Consider the following 17,899-nt stretch of genomic DNA (forward strand, 5'->3'; position numbering starts at 1 on the left):
CTCCCCAGGAACTGAAATTGCCAAACATCATACCAATTAAAAAGGAGCTAAAAAATATTATTTGACAATAAGGTGAACTGAAATGCATTATAAGAAGGTTTTTGTACCAAGGCTTTTAAGCCATAAGCTTACTCGACTTAGCTGCCCTTAATTTTGCGTCTACTTATATCATCAATCTCCTTCTACAACAATAGAAGAAAATGAAAAGCATTTATGGCAACGTACAGCACAAATGAGTGCACAGACATGACCAGACTACTGCGACCTCTTAAGGAACAAGTAAGCCCCATCAATATAGCACATAAAAAAGTTGATATATGTTTAAAGATTAAATTCTGTTCTCAAGTCAGAACTTGTATATCCACACTTTACTTTTATTCTCTTACTTAGTGCTACAATTTTAACATTTTGAAGATCATCAGCATGGTAACTTTAGGCATTAGTGCCTTGCAGATCAAGCATGTTGTCTTAAGCGCAGATATCCTGGAAAGATATTCAGAAAGCTGTGGTTCTGGTGTCCATACTGCACATTGTATTTCCACTTTACTCAATGCCACCCAGTTTAACCAGGATGCAGAAAGATGCAGTAAAATGGGAGTGAGTTGATCTGCAGAAGTTCTTGCACACGTGACAGGTGTGAGAGGGACTATGGTATGTCTTTCCACAAGTGCCTCTGAAGGACTGAGCATCAGATGTGAAACACTACAGGATCGATAAGGGGAATGGATGCCTAATTGGATGGGGACTAATAAGTGGTGATATCTATGGGCAAGGTGTACGCTTCAAATTGGTGGGCTCAATATTGTGTGATTGTCCCTCTGCACACCATCTCCCTTTATCCGCACAGGCTCGTGCCTACATTTCCCCAAATGTATTTGCCCACCATCACAGCTCCCTTGGTAAGGTCGTTTGTGAAAAAAAGATAGGGTCTATGCTAACCATGCATCCTGACTGCCACACCTTGCCTGTTCCTGTCCCGTACCTCTCTACTTTGAGACGCAGGCTTTAGGAGTGGTTAAGAATATCATACGGGCAATCTGTTGGCTATTGCAGGGGAGGATCGCGGGCTCAGGATTGGGTGCTGAGTCACGTCTGTGAAATCAGCTGGCATACTTGATCTCTACGTTGGAAAAGTGGTGTCAGGTGCAAATTGACATTCCATTTGGGTGCTCCAGTGTTTTTGGATGTGGTGGGGAAGAGACTGAAAACGGGAGGTGTTTGGCATGCCGTTTAGTTGCTTTAGTGGTTGTGGATGGAGGACTGGGGACAAGAGGGACCCGTAACGCCTGGGGTACATTAGCTTTGCATCTTCTTAGGGCCTAGAAGCATCAGTGTTAGAGTGTTCATCAAAAATAACAGTACCATGGTGATGGAAGACTAGTCAGATGGAACCGATGATTGTGGAAGGAAAGGAGAACAATATGGGAGGTGGGTTAAGTCGTATAGGCTAGAAAGGTAGGTGGTGTGGCCTAAGTGGTATGTGTTGGATATAGCAAGCTCTCATATGAAAACATCTGTACCCTCCCTGGTCAGCTTGTTGGCAGCCTTTTGTTCGCATACGGACTCGGTTCAGGCTGCAGAACAGTCAGTGTGGGCTTTCTGGTTTTAAAGCTGTCCTTCCTGCTGATTAGGCATCACTTGCTTTCTCTTACTTCACCCTTTCGTGCAGTGGAATAAGCTGGGCCATGATCAGGCATATGAGTTATCAATCAGGAGGGTCTGAGAGACAGAAGGACTAGGATGGCTCTCTTCGGCTCCTATTTCCAAAGCTTTACCCCCCTCCTGATTCAATGTTGGCTTTTCCTTCCACCTTACCTTTCAGTAGTGCTGTGGAAGCCTAACACCCATCAGTTGCCAATATTTTTTTCTCAGATGCTCGAGGCTATTTTCCCCTGTTCCTCCATCTATTCGTATGCACTCCATGCAGAGGTCGGGACATCCTCTGTATAGTAAAGGAACCGTGTGCCACAACCTCTATCTAAACACATTACTCCTCACAACAAAGGAGTAATATGATAAACGAAATCCCACAATAACAAAAATCTAATGTGTGTTGGGATTCCCCAGCATGGTATAGGGGTGTTTTCGCCTGCCTTGAGTGTTCAACTGTGTTTGTATATGGAATCCTGACTTTATTTCACGCTAATCTAGCATTGACGCAGAGGTCAGGGCCCTTCCATGACTATGTGGATTTCAGGACCTGTCCCGTGACCCACAGGAGTGCACTAAGTGTGCTCTCATAGTGCGCATAGGACTACTGTCCCTGCCCATGGTGTAAGAAAGTGTTTTGTCAATCCTGAGTCTGACCAGGTCTTTAGTCTGTGTCAGAGTAAAGCTTATTCACCACTCTCCTTTTATGGCTGGCTGTTATAAGAAACTCAGAACTTTGCAACGACATCGAGTGTGTATAAAGAATGCGTATATATCAAATCAATGTGGTAGTACGAGTGTGTGTGACTGTGTGTGCATGCGTGTGCATGTGTGTGTAAAAGACTGAGGGCGTGAAAGAGTATATGTGAATGTTTTTGAGTGTGTGCGTGTGTGAAAGTATTGAAGCCAGGAAGGAATCTAGTTTGGCTACTATAGGATTGGTATGTCAAGCCAAAATGGCTGAACGGTATCCATGAACTGTGTCCAAAGGAAAGCCTTGCTTGGCCTAAGATAAAGCAAACAACATAACAGACAAAGGTGCAGAAAGGGGACTGCAAGTTAACAGGCCTTTTGCAGTTTTACCCCCATTTTTTTGCTTCCCATTTTGACTCCTAGGTACTGGTGTAATGACTCTGAAATGTCCTAAGAGGGGTGGCTCTACTGTTTAGATAGACAAGCTGGCACTAGGGACAAGGAAGGGGAAGCAAGTTGGCAAACAGGTTTTCCAGGGGGGTGCAAGCCCCCTTGGTAGCCACATGTCTGGGTTAGGCTAGGGACACGGAGAGGGGTTCTGCCATGTTGGGAGTGGGCAGAATGGTGCAGCTTAGGATAGCCAGATGTCACACTTCCCAGTAAGAGATTGTCAGGAGTGAGGGAACCTGGTAGCCCATTGGATACCTGTCACATACTACCCGAGGGCATTTTTTGATCATACATAGGGAACAACTGGTCTGGAAGAAGGACCGAAGGAGGACTGACTGCTGCACTATGTTCCTGGCAAAGAGAAGATGCACCAACATGGACTGGACTTGGCAGCTAGGAAAGGAGCGGGACTGTGCCTCCTGTGTCCTGTTCAATGGCAAGTTGTCTCCAGAGCCCATCCAAAGCAAAGAGACTAATGGTGAGTCGACTGATCTGTTTGCAGTACATGGATACAACTGCTGAAAAAGCCTGCTAATGGCGAGTGGTAGTCAAAATTCCAGAAACACCGCTCCATGGCATCAGGCAGCACCAGGGACCAGGACCTGAAGTTGCACCCAAGTCTGCTGGATCCAGGAGAGCTGCCAGAGTGCAACCTGGTCACTGAGAAGGCAAGCTAATCCCAGACAAGGATTTGGTTGCGACTGCTACACCGAACAACAGGTAGTCAATTTAATTCCACTAGACTTCGGCCAGACCAGATATTTCCTGGGATTTCGAACCCAGCGCCCAGGACTCCTTCATGAACGAGCCCCCAAGTCTTCCCCCCAACTCCACACCCTTCAAGCAATAACCGCATCACATCCACAGCATCCTTGACCATCTTTCAGCATTCTGTATCCTCAGCCTCAGGAGCACTCCGTAAGAATCCATTAGACTGGGGGCTAAGCACCCGGGAGTGTCTGAAGACTGCTTCTTCTGTGGAGGCAATTGTTTGAGGGTCTTGCTGGTTCCTCTGACTGGTTCCCTACTGGAGTTGGTCACCCCAAGTTACACTAACCAGCTGCATTACAACGTGCCCAATTTTTGCTCAAAACATTTCTAAGTGTCAAATTCGTTGATTCTGCCAAAGCCTGTTCGCGGGAGAGTGAAATGCTGTAATTTACTATATCCTGTAAATTAAACATCTCCGGTGGATCCTTTTCAATGTGGTGTCTAAAAATACATTAAAATGCAGTCTACTTTCATAAACTGGTGTCACGTTGATCTCTTCAACTGTTTTAGTCCTGCTTAAATATTTTAAACTTTTTTCCTTTGTGTAAGCCTTGCTACTCACAGCCACAGGCACAAAAGGTAGAGATTGGGGCTTGACAAATTAAACCTAAGGATCCCTAAAGGGGTTGGTGAGTGTGTAACACGGTAAGGTTGCAAAACCAGACCATATGATACACCCTATTTCTTCACAAGTACCAACACGCTTTTCAGCACACTAAGCCACAAACTTGTCCCAACTGCTGGCGTACACAGTCTTTGTTTACAGACACCTAGGTGCCAATATAGCTTCACAAACTTTGCAGGAAGATCAGAAACTGTCACCTGCTACTGCTCAATCTCCATGCATGACAGCGGAGCATGCGCAGACTCAGATGGAGCACCTGGCTCTCTTCTTGCAACTGGAGATCCTCCCAACTAAAGGAGCAACCCTTATTAGAAGTACTGATGCTCATGCTCCAGGATACGCCAGGCAGCGACGGTTAAGCTTGTCCACACTAGCGGTCAGGCAGCCCACCAGGTGTTGCACTAACAGGAAAATGTTCTGTCATTCAAGCCATGTCCACAGATGCAGTCTCTCTTAGCATAGGGCCCACGACTGCACCCAACCTGTTTGATACTAAATGGCAGAAGTATTGCCCATGAGCACCAGAACCAGCCTCTCATTGATGGAAGGAAGACTTTCAATGCCAAGTGAATCGATCTCCGCTCCAACAGGTTTATGATGAGCTGATACTCCTCCGTAGACTAGAGTCCTCTTTTCTCCACATCTCCCAGATAGCCACTCCAACCCAGGAGACACATGTTTCCACTGCAAGCCTGGGAGGGGATGAGGTTGTGCGGAATGAGGGAAGATAAGTCTGCTGCTCATTCAATTGCGTTTTTTGAGCAATCAGTGCAGGTTTTTCGCAGTATCCTCTGATATCTGGACCAGGTCGGAGAGGTAGCCCCGATACTGTGTCAACAGGGATTTCAAATCCCGCTGCAGAGGCAGCACATGACAGCTGGCATGTTTTACCAGGAAAATGGTGTAGGCCAAGAGACCGGGCAGACTCAGATTCAGTCTCACCGAAATCCAGAATAGCGGCTGAAAAATTGCAATCATAGCCTAAATATCCTTGACTTGCAATGCCAGACAAAAGGGGCAGAACTGCACTGTGTCCAGAGCGGCTTTGATGAACAGAAGTATCTGAGAGGGATTCAGTTGTGGCTTCTGCATGTTTATATTGAACCCCAGAGAATGCAGAAGGTCCACTCTAGTCTGTCGAAAACTGCCTCGGGCGAGCCTACATTCGGCAGCAGGTCATTGAGAGAGCGGAAGTCTGGGACCCATGACCTCCATAGATGGGCTGCCACCACTGCCATCACCTTGGGGAACACCAAAGGGGTGCTAGTAAGACCAAATGGGAGTACAGCAAACAGAAGGAGCTCTTGGCCCACTGCGAACTGCAGCTAATGCCTGTGGGCGGGCAGGAAAGGTATAAGGAAATACGTCCCCTTCAGTTCCAGTCGCCAGTGCAAATGGGACCTTCGCTAACGTGAGTATTTTCAATTTCTCCTTTTTGAGGAAGGCGTAGTCTAGCATAAGGCAGAGGCCTCTGTAGCTTGAATAGCAATCACGACCTACTTCTGATGACGGCACCCTCTCAAAAACTCTTTTGGCCGGAAGAGCCTGTACTTTGACACAGCAGGGAAAGGGGGCCCTCCATCAGAGGGTCAGATTAAGGTGCCATGGGCAGCAGGGTGCTCATGAGTGGAAGGGTGTAGCTCAGCTAAACGATTTGGAGCACCCATTTGTCAGAGGTTATAGATCGCCTTGCAGATGGTGCTGAATTCTGCCACCAAACAGTTGCCCATGATGGTGAGAGAGCATATTAAAGTAATTTGGAGGATGCCGCAGCTAGAAGAGGGGGAGGGTGTTGTAAATCGAGGGACTGGGCAAATCTCTGGGCCTATGCCCCACGCGGCTTGTAAGAACAGTGTTCGTGGACATTGGTAGCCCCTACCGTAGCTACAGAAAGGGCCAAAGGCATGGGGTTGTGGAGAGTCCCTACAACTGGCAGTGGCCCTGCTCTCCTTAAAGCGCTTGAGCACCAAATCTGTCTTATCGCCAAACACCTGAATGCCATCCGAGGGCATGTCCATAAGGGATGCCTGGATATCCCCTGAAAATCCAACTGACCTCAGCCAGGCATGGCAATGAAGTGCCACAGAGGAAGCAATTGCCCTAAATGGCGAGTCAGTCGTAGCCACTCAGCATCGTATTGTGAACTTTGCTGCATCTCTGCCATTGCCAATAGCCTAGGGCAGGCCTCCTCCGAGACCGTGGGCAGCACTCGTGCAACCGAGTTTCAAACTGAGTGGGAATACCGGCCCAAGAAACATGCAGTTTTCAAGGACTGCAGTGCAAGCCTGTGGAAGAGGAAATCCTCTTGCCTAGGGTGTCCCGCCTCTTGGATTCCCGATCAAATGGTGTGGTAGTAAACGTGCCAGGGTTAACCTTGGACGTGGAGGCCTGGATGACCAGGCTCTCCAGGGTGACTGCTGGGTGAGGAAAGTTGGATCCCCAAGAGTGGGGCAATGGCGGCGGACAATTGTCCTGTGCACAGAAGAGCCGCTGAAGGGCTTGGCCTCTGCCCTGAGCAGGACATATATGAAGGCTTCACTAAACTGCAGGGGCTACCCCACGTTAAAGCACCTCTGTCAAGACACTACTCTTGGCTGTCACTGAGGGCAGCGTAAAGTCCAGTACCTCAGCCACCGTCTTCACCACGATGGCAAAGGAGGCCCTCTTCCTCCATGGCCACACTCAGAGACTAGACCAGTGCAAGGAGAAGAGTCCAGATCACTGGCATCCACCAGCTCCTCGTACTAGTTCTCCTCAACCAACGGCTCTTCCTTGGGGTCGGGATAACCATAAGGATCATTAGATTGGCACCAACCATATTCCCAAAAGGACCTGTCAGAAAAAGGGGGTGATGTCTCCAACCCGGATGGTCTTGGTCCAATCGGTGCTGGAGTTCTGACTCCCATATTGGGCTGGGACCAGCCCATTGGAATGGACTCCAGGAAATGGATACAAAGGGCCTGACTGGCAGTGAAGGTTCAGGCCCCAACCACCCCCACCCCCATGAGGTGCATGGCCTCTTGAATGTCTGAGCTGGGCGAGGATCACTCCAGCTCCGAAAAAGTGTAGCAAACGCAGAGAAGACCCAGACTCGGGCTCCGCAGCCATTTGAGAGCCGGCCTAGATTTATAGAGTCGTTCCAGCAGCCTGTCCAATGACTTGGACAGGCGCTGCAAAGTCAAATGCTTTGTCGTTTAAGATTTTTTTTTTTCCACTTTTAGAGGGACTTCCCCCAAAGATGAGGTGGAGTGCAGCGATGACTAGTGGCAAAGGCTCCAAGAGCGGACCTGGGAACCTTCCTCACAACCAGGACCTGGAGTGCTGCAGAGTCGTCCATTTTCAGACACGAGGCACCACAAACAAACCAGGTGGGGGGGTCTGGTACAGACATCTGCCTGTGACAGGAACCACAGGGTTTAAACCCCACAGGTCTTTTCAGGGACATCCCTGTGCACACTGTGAGCATAGGTCAAAAGAATTGACAATAAATTGAAAAAGGGTAGTCCAAAAAAGGAATGAGGTAGCTCTCTCCATTAAGAAAATAAAGAAATAAAAGAACCGATGTCAGCGCCCTGAACGGGCGCCTATGTAGTCATCACACACATCACTTTTGGCTGTAAGTGGTCTGCGCTACTCAGTGCCACCTACTGGCACCCAGAGGTAGTGCTCAAGATTTTGTATATCCAGTCTGACACCTGGGGAATATTCTAAGGTAGGGAATCTGCAGCTAAAGATCTGTATCAGACAGAGGAGGCCGCTGGGTTCCGCCAGTAGAAGTCTACAGTTACTGCATTTTGAAGTTTTGCTCTTTGAACAGATGTGTCTAACTTTCTCCTAAAGTGAAGCAGCACTGGCATATAGTTACAGATCCTGGCTTCATCGATGAAAAAAGCTTGCTGCCTTCTTTGTTTCTTTTATACACCTCTTAGTCTCTAGTCTGAAGAGGTTCTGATAGTGTTCTGCCCGAGTGTGTAGATAGCCACCAGAGATGCCAAACTTGTCTGCAAAAGAAGCAGTATTGATGGTCATAATGGCAGTGTAAATGATGCAGCTGGTTTTAAAGATGGTACAGCTGGGCAAGGGAAACCAATGGAGTTCCATGAGAATGTAGGTGATGTGATCATATTTCTTCAGGCCCAGGATGTCACGTTCTACAGAGTTTAGAATGCCCCCAAGGAGTGCCGGTGTAGAGTCAGAGGCCATGGAACAGGTTATTACCATTATCCAGATGCAATAGTGAAAGAGCTTGAACAGCAATTCTGATGTTGCATTTTGCAATAATCAGTTTCTATTTCTTTAGAGGAGAGAGCTGGCATCAGGCAATGTATTGAAAGGTGATGTGGAGGCCAGGATGAATTCAAGTGACTTGCCATTTGCTGAAAGTTGAGATTGGGTTTAGTAGCTGTAGGAAGCTGGCTCTTTATATTAGTATACCAAAATAAGGTTTACTGTGCAAAGAGGCCAGGGGTTCCCTTCTGAGTGGTCAGGGGCTTGCACTAGTAACCCCAAGGTGGTCTTTTAGGGGGCGAGCAGCCTTAGGCTTATCAGCGGGGAGTGTTAAGACATCTGCAAATACACACGCAAATAGCACACGACTCGAGAAGGAGATCCACACCAATTTAAAAAAAATAACAGGTAACTTTTATATGTTTAGACACCAGAACCAATATGTAGGATAATGGCTCCCTGTTGCAGTTAGCCATCACATTTTGCCTGATATTGATGCTAACTTGACTGAGAAGTGTGCTGGGATCCTGCTAACCAGGCCCCAGCACCAGTGTTCTTTCACTTAAAAATGTACCATTGTTTCCACAATTGGCACACCCCTGGCACACAGATAAGTCCCTTGTAAAAGGTACCAGTGGTACCAAGGACCCTGTGACCAGGGAAGGTCATAAGGGCTTCAGAATGTGTTGTGCCACCCTAAGGGATCCCTCACCTAACACATGCACACTGCCATTGCAGATTGTGTGTGTTGGTGAGGACGCAAAGTCGACATGGCAGCCACCTTAGGATGCCATGCACACAAAATACTGCCTGTGGCATAGGTAAGTTACCCCTCTAGCAGGCCCTAAAGTCCTAAGACAGGGTGCACTATACCACAGTTGAGGGCATAGCTGCATGAACAAATGCTCCTACAGTGTCTAAGTCCATTCTTAGACATTGTAAGTGCAGTGTGACCATATTAAGTATATGGTCTGGGAGTTGGTCAAAACGAACTCCACAGTTCCATAATGGCTACACTGAATACTGGGAAGTTTGGTACCAAACTTCTCAGAATAATAAACCCACACTGTAAAGAAATGGCTCCCTGTTGCAGTTACCCCCCACTTTTTGCCTGATACTGATGCTGACTTGACTGAGAAGTGTGCTGGGACCCTGCTAACCAGGCCCCAGCACCAGTGTTCTTTCACCTAAAATGTACCATTGATCCCACAATTGGCACACCCTGGCATCCAGATAAGTCCCTTGTAACTGGTACCTCTGGTACCAAGGGCCCTGATGCCAGGGAAGGTCTCTAAGGGCTGCAGCATGCATTATGCCACCCTAGAGACCCCTCACTCAGCACAGCCACACTGCTTACAAGCCTGTGTGTGCTAGTGAGAACAAAATGAGTAAGTCGACATGGCACTCCCCTCAGGGTGCCATGCCAGCCTCTCACTGCCTATGCAGTATAGATAAGACACCCCTCTAGCAGGCCTTACAGCCCTAAGGCAGGGTGCACTATACCATAGGTGAGGGTACCAGTGCATGAGCACTGTGCCCCTACAGTGTCTAAACAAAACCTTAGACATTGTAAGTGCAGGGTAGCCATAAGAGTATATGGTCTGGGAGTCTGTTTTACACGAACTCCACAGCACCATAATGGCTACACTGAAAACTGGGAAGTTTGGTATCAAACTTCTCAGCACAATAAATGCACACTGATGCCAGTGTACATTTTATTGTAAAATACACCACAGAGGGCACCTTAGAGGTGCCCCCTGAAGCTTAACCAACTATCTGTGTAGGCTGACTGGTTCCAGCAGCCTGCCACACTAGAGACATGTTGCTGGCCCCATGGGGAGAGTGCCTTTGTCACTCTGAGGCCAGTAACAAAGCCTGCACTGGGTGGAGATGCTAACACCTCCCCCAGGCAGGAGCTGTGACACCTGGCGGTGAGCCTCAAAGGCTCACCCCTTTGTCACAGCCCAGCAGGGCACTCCAGCTTAGTGGAGTTGCCCGCCCCCTCCGGCCACGGCCCCCACTTTTGGCGGCAAGGCTGGAGGGAACAAAGAAAGCAACAAGGAGGAGTCACTGGCCAGTCAGGACAGCCCCTAAGGTGTCCTGAGCTGAAGTGACTCTAACTTTTAGAAATCCTCCATCTTGCAGATGGAGGATTCCCCCAATAGGGTTAGGACTGTGACCCCCACCCCTTGGGAGGAGGCACAAAGAGGGTGTACCCACCCTCAGGGCTAGTAGCCATTGGCTACTAACCCCCCAGACCTAAACACGCCCTTAAATTTAGTATTTAAGGGCTACCCTGAACCCTAGAAAATTAGATTCCTGCAACTACAAGAAGAAGGACTGCCTAGCTGAAAACCCCTGCAGAGGAAGACCAGAAGACGACAACTGCCTTGGCTCCAGAAACTCACCGGCCTGTCTCCTGCCTTCCAAAGATCCTGCTCCAGCGACGCCTTCCAAAGGGACCAGCGACCTCGACATCCTCTGAGGACTGCCCCTGCTTCGAAAAGACAAGAAACTCCCGAGGACAGCGGACCTGCTCCAAGAAAAGCTGCAACTTTGTTTCCAGCAGCTTAAAGAACCCTGCAAGCTCCCCGCAAGAAGCGTGAGACTTGCAACACTGCACCCGGCGACCCCGAATCGGCTGGTGGCGATCCAACACCTCAGGAGGGACCCCAGGACTACTCTGATACTGTGAGTACCAAAACCTGTCCCCCCTGAGCCCCCACAGCGCCGCCTGCAGAGGGAATCCCGAGGCTTCCCCTGACCGCGACTCTTTGAACCTAAAGTCCCGACGCCTGGGAGAGACCCTGCACCCGCAGCCCCCAGGACCTGAAGGACCGGACTTTCACTGGAGAAGTGACCCCCAGGAGTCCCTCTCCCTTGCCCAAGTGGAGGTTTCCCCGAGGAATCCCCCCCTTGCCTGCCTGCAGCGCTGAAGAGATCCCGAGATCTCTCATAGACTAACATTACAAACCCGACGCTTGTTTCTACACTGCACCCGGCCGCCCCCGCGCTGCTGAGGGTGAAATTTCTGTGTGGACTTGTGTCCCCCCCGGTGCCCTACAAAACCCCCCTGGTCTGCCCTCCGAAGACGCGGGTACTTACCTGCAAGCAGACCGGAACCGGGGCACCCCCTTCTCTCCATTCTAGCCTATGTGTTTTGGGCACCACTTTGAACTCTGCACCTGACCGGCCCTGAGCTGCTGGTGTGGTGACTTTGGGGTTGCTCTGAACCCCCAACGGTGGGCTACCTTGGACCAAGAACTGAACCCTGTAAGTGTCTTACTTACCTGGTTAACCTAACAAATACTTACCTCCCCTAGGAACTGTGAAAATTGCACTAAGTGTCCACTTTTAAAACAGCTATTTGTGAATAACTTGAAAAGTATACATGCAATTTTGATGATTTGAAGTTCCTAAAGTACTTACCTGCAATACCTTTCGAATGAGATATTACATGTAGAATTTGAACCTGTGGTTCTTAAAATAAACTAAGAAAAGATATTTTTCTATATAAAAACCTATTGGCTGGATTTGTCTCTGAGTGTGTGTACCTCATTTATTGTCTATGTGTATGTACAACAAATGCTTAACACTACTCCTTGGATAAGCCTACTGCTCGACCACACTACCACAAAATAGAGCATTAGTATTATCTCTTTTTACCACTATTTTACCTCTAAGGGGAACCCTTGGACTCTGTGCATGCTACTCCTTACTTTGAAATAGCACATACAGAGCCAACTTCCTACATTGGTGGATCAGCGGTGGGGTACAAGACTTTGCATTTGCTGGACTACTCAGCCAATACCTGATCACACGACAAATTCCAAAATTGTCATTAGAAATTGATTTTTGCAATTTGAAAAGTTTTCTAAATTCTTAAAAGACCTGCTAGGGCCTTGTGTTAGATCCTGTTTAGCATTTCTTTTAGAGTTTAAAAGTTTGTAAAAGTTTGAATTAGATTCTAGAACCAGTTGTAGATTCTTAAAAAGTATTCCAACTTTTAGAAGCAAAATGTCTAGCACAGATGTGACTGTGGTGGAACTCGACACCACACCTTACCTCCATCTTAAGATGAGGGAGCTAAGGTCACTGTAAGGAAATGCCTCCTTGGCATGGTTGCCCCCTGACTTTTTGCCTTTGCTGATGCTATGTTTACAATTGAAAGTGTGCTGAGGCCTGCTAACCAGGCCCCAGCACCAGTGTTCTTTCCCTAACCTGTACTTTTGTATCCACAATTGGCAGACCCTGGCAGCCAGATAAGTCCCTTGTAACTGGTACTTCTAGTACCAAGGGCCCTGATGCCAAGGAAGGTCTCTAAGGGCTGCAGCATGTCTTATGCCACCCTGGAGACCTCTCACTCAGCACAGACACACTGCTTGCCAGCTTGTGTGTGCTAGTGAGGACAAAACGAGTAAGTCGACATGGCACTCCCCTCAGGGTGCCATGCCAGCCTCTCACTGCCTATGCAGTATAGGTAAGACACCCCTCTAGCAGGCCTTACAGCCCTAAGGCAGGGTGCACTATACCATAGGTGAGGGTACCAGTGCATGAGCATGGTACCCCTACAGTGTCTAAACAAAACCTTAGACATTGTAAGTGCAGGGTAGCCATAAGAGTATATGGTCTGGGAGTTTGTCAAACACGAACTCCACAGCACCATAATGGCTACACTGAAAACAGGGAAGTTTGGTATCAAACTTCTCAGCACAATAAATGCACACTGATGCCAGTGTACATTTTATTGTAAAATACACCACAGAGGGCACCTTAGAGGTGCCCCCTGAAACTTAACCGACTATCTGTGTAGGCTGACTAGTTTTAGCAGCCTGCCACAAACCGAGACATGTTGCTGGCCCCATGGGGAGAGGGCCTTTGTCACTCTGAGGCCAGTAACAAAGCCTGCACTGGGTGGAGATGCTAACACCTCTCCCAAGCAGGAATTGTCACACCTGGCGGTGAGCCTCAAAGGCTCACCTCCTTTGTGCCAACCCAGCAGGACACTCCAGCTAGTGGAGTTGCCCGCCCCCTCCGGCCAGGCCCCACTTTTGGCGGCAAGGCCGGAGAAAATAATGAGAAAAACAAGGAGGAGTCACTGGCCAGTCAGGACAGCCCCTAAGGTGTCCTGAGCTGAGGTGACTCTGACTTTTAGAAATCCTCCATCTTGCAGATGGAGGATTCCCCCAATAGGGTTAGGATTGTGACCCCCTCCCCTTGGGAGGAGGCACAAAGAGGGTGTACCCACCCTCAGGGCTAGTAGCCATTGGCTACTAACCCCCCAGACCTAAACACGCCCTTAAATTTAGTATTTAAGGGCTACCCTGAACCCTAGAAAATCAGATTCCTGCAACTACAAGAAGAAGGACTGCCTAGCTGAAAACCCCTGCAGAGGAAGACCAGAAGACGACAACTGCCTTGGCTCCAGAAACTCACCGGCCTGTCTCCTGCCTTCCAAAGATCCTGCTCCAGCGACGCCTTCCAAAGGGACCAGCGACCTCGACATCCTCTGAGGACTGCCCCTGCTTCGAAAAGACAAGAAACTCCCGAGGACAGCGGACCTGCTCCAAGAAAAGCTGCAACTTTGTTTCCAGCAGCTTTAAAGAACCCTGCAAGCTCCCCGCAAGAAGCGTGAGACTTGCAACACTGCACCCGGCGACCCCGACTCGGCTGGTGGCGATCCAACACCTCAGGAGGGACCCCAGGACTACTCTGATACTGTGAGTACCAAAACCTGTCCCCCCTGAGCCCCCACAGCGCCGCCTGCAGAGGGAATCCCGAGGCTTCCCCTGACCGCGACTCTTTGAACCTAAAGTCCCGACGCCTGGGAGAGACCCTGCACCCGCAGCCCCCAGGACCTGAAGGACCGGACTTTCACTGGAGGAGTGACCCCCAGGAGTCCCTCTCCCTTGCCCAAGTGGAGGTTTCCCCGAGGAATCCCCCCCTTGCCTGCCTGCAGCGCTGAAGAGATCCCGAGATCTCTCATAGACTAACATTGAAAACCCGACGCTTGTTTCTACACTGCACCCGGCCGCCCCCGCGCTGCTGAGGGTGAAATTTCTGTGTGGACTTGTGTCCCCCCCGGTGCCCTACAAAACCCCCCTGGTCTGCCCTCCGAAGACGCGGGTACTTACCTGCAAGCGGACCGGAACCGGGGCACCCCCTTCTCTCCATTCTAGCCTATGTGTTTTGGGCACCACTTTGAACTCTGCACCTGACCGGCCCTGAGCTGCTGGTGTGGTGACTTTGGGGTTGCTCTGAACCCCCAACGGTGGGCTACCTTGGACCAAGAACTAAGCCCTGTAAGTGTCTTACTTACCTGGTTAACCTAACAAATACTTACCTCCCCTAGGAACTGTGAAAATTGCACTAAGTGTCCACTTTTAAAACAGCTATTTGTGAATAACTTGAAAAGTATACATGCAATTTTGATGATTTGAAGTTCCTAAAGTACTTACCTGCAATACCTTTCTAATGAGATATTACATGTAGAATTTGAACCTGTGGTTCTTAAAATAAACTAAGAAAAGATATTTTTCTATATAAAAACCTATTGGCTGGATTTGTCTCTGAGTGTGTGTACCTCATTTATTGTCTATGTGTATGTACAACAAATGCTTAACACTACTCCTTGGATAAGCCTATTGCTCGACCACACTACCACAAAATAGAGCATTAGTATTATCTATTTTTACCACTATTTTACCTCTAAGGGGAACCCTTGGACTCTGTGCATGCTATTCCTTACTTTGAAATAGCACATACAGAGCCAACTTCCTACATTGGTGGCAGCGGTGGGATACAAGACTTTGCATTTGCTGGGCTACTCAGCCAATACCTGATCACACGACAAATTCCAAAATTGTCATTAGAAATTGATTTTTGCAATTTGAAAAGTTTTCTAAATTCTTAAAAGACCTGCTAGGGCCTTGTGTTAGATCCTGTTTAGCATTTCTTTTAGAGTTTAAAAGTTTGTAAAAGTTTGAATTAGATTCTAGAACCAGTTGTAGATTCTTAAAAAGTATTCCAACTTTTAGAAGCAAAATGTCTAGCACAGATGTGACTGTGGTGGAACTCGACACCACACCTTACCTCCATCTTAAGATGAGGGAGCTAAGGTCACTCTGTAAAATAAAGAAAATAACAATGGGCCCCAAACCTACCAAAATACAGCTCCAGGAGCTTTTGGCAGAGTTTGAAAAGGCCAACCCCTCTGAGGGTGGCAACTCAGAGGAAGAGGATAGTGACTTGGAGGAAAATTCCCCCCTACCAATCCTATCTAGGGAGAACAGGGTCCCTCAAACCCTGACTCCAAAAATAATAGTCAGAGATGCTGGTTCCCTCACAGGAGAGACCAACACCTCTGAAATCACTGAGGATAGCCCCAGTGAAGAGGACATCCAGTTAGCCAGGATGGCCAAAAGATTGGCTTTGGAAAGACAGATCCTAGCCATAGAGAGGGAAAGACAAGAGATGGGCCTAGGACCCATCAATGGTGGCAGCAACATAAATAGGGTCAGAGATTCTCCTGACATGTTGAAAATCCCCAAAGGGATTGTAACTAAATATGAAGATGGTGATGACATCACCAAATGGTTCACAGCTTTCGAGAGGGCTTGTGTAACCAGAAAAGTGAACAGATCTCACTGGGGTGCTCTCCTTTGGGAAATGTTCACAGGAAAGTGTAGGGATAGACTCCTCACACTCTCTGGACAAGATGCAGAATCTTATGACCTCATGAAGGGTACCCTGATTGAGGGCTTTGGATTCTCCACTGAGGAGTATAGGATTAGATTCAGGGGGGCTCAAAAATCCTCGAGCCAGACCTGGGTTGACTTTGTAGACTACTCAGTGAAAACACTAGATGGTTGGATTCAAGGCAGTGGTGTAAGTAATTATGATGGGCTGTACAATTTATTTGTGAAAGAACACCTATTAAGTAATTGTTTCAATGATAAACTGCATCAGCATCTGGTAGACCTAGGACCAATTTCTCCCCAAGAATTGGGAAAGAAGGCGGACCATTGGGTCAAGACAAGGGTGTCCAAGACTTCAACAGGGGGTGACCAAAAGAAAGGGGTCACAAAGACTCCCCAGGGGAAGGGTGATGAGACAACCAAAACTAAAAATAGTAAAGAGTCTTCTACAGGCCCCCAAAAACCTGCACAGGAGGGTGGGCCCAGAGCCTCTTCACAAAACAATGGGTACAAGGGTAAAAACTTTGATCCCAAAAAGGCCTGGTGTCATAGCTGTAAACAGCATGGACACCAAACTGGAGACAAGGCCTGTCCCAAGAAAGGTTCCACTCCAAACTCCCATCCAGGTAACACTGGTATGGCTAGTCTCCAAGTGGGATCAACAGTGTGCCCAGAGCAAATCAGGGTCCACACTGAAGCTACTCTAGTTTCTGAGGGTGGGGTGGATTTAGCCACACTAGCTGTCTGGCCGCCTAACATGCAAAAATACAGACAGCAACTCTTAATTAATGGGACTAGAATAGAGGGCCTGAGGGATACAGGTGCCAGTGTCACCATGGTGACAGAGAAACTGGTTTCCCCTGGCCAATACCTGACTGGAAAAACTTACACAGTCACCAACGCTGACAATCAGAAAAAAGTACATCCCATGGCAATGGTTACTTTAGAATGGGGAGGGGTCAATGGCCTGAAACAGGTGGTGGTCTCCTCAAATATCCCAGTGGACTGTCTGCTTGGAAATGACCTGGAGTCCTCAGCATGGGCTGAGGTAGAACTAAAAACCCATGCAGCCATGCTGGGTATCCCTGAACTGGTGTGTGTGAAAACAAGAGCACAATGCAAGGCACAGGGTGAACAAGTAGAGCTGGAGTCTGGAAGAATGGCCCAGCCTACCAAGAGAACAGGAAAGTCAGTTGGGAAACCAACTGCAACACAGCAAAAGAAAGGGAACCTCTCTTCTCAGGAAGAAGTTCTGCCCTCTGAGGGAACTGAGCCTTTGGAGCTTGAACCTTATCAGGTTGAGCTCTTAGGCCCAGGGGGACCCTCAAGGGAGGAGCTGTGTAAGGGACAAGAAACCTGTCCCTCTCTTGAAGGCCTTAGGCAGCAAGCTGCTGAAGAGTCCAAAGGCAAGAAAAATGGAACGCATAGGGTCTATTGGGAAGATGGACTCCTGTACACTGAGGCCAGAGACCCCAAACCTGGTGCCACTAGGAGAGTGGTAGTGCCTCAGCTGTTCAGGAAGTTCATCCTAACATTGGCCCATGACATTCCCCTTGCTGGACATTTGGGACAAACCAAGACGTGGGAGAGGTTAGTCAACCACTTCTACTGGCCCAATATGTCCAACATGGTTAAGGAGTTTTGCCTCTCCTGCCCCACCTGTCAAGCCAGTGGTAAGACAGGTGGGCATCCAAAGGCCCCCCTCATTCCACTTCCAGTGGTGGGGGTTCCCTTTGAAAGAGTGGGTGTGGACATAGTTGGTCCACTGGAACCTCCCACAGCCTCA

General features: G+C 48.6%; 1 protein-coding gene across 4 annotated transcripts in view; it reads right to left on the reverse strand.

Moving 5' to 3' along the window:
• The window catches only part of AGO2 (argonaute RISC catalytic component 2), a 517,474-nt gene that overhangs the window by 321,197 nt on the left and 178,378 nt on the right, over positions 1–17,899 (reverse strand). The window lies entirely within an intron of this gene.

This window comes from Pleurodeles waltl, chromosome 2_2 (genome assembly GCF_031143425.1).
Source record: "Pleurodeles waltl isolate 20211129_DDA chromosome 2_2, aPleWal1.hap1.20221129, whole genome shotgun sequence".
Lineage (NCBI taxonomy): Eukaryota > Metazoa > Chordata > Amphibia > Caudata > Salamandridae > Pleurodeles > Pleurodeles waltl.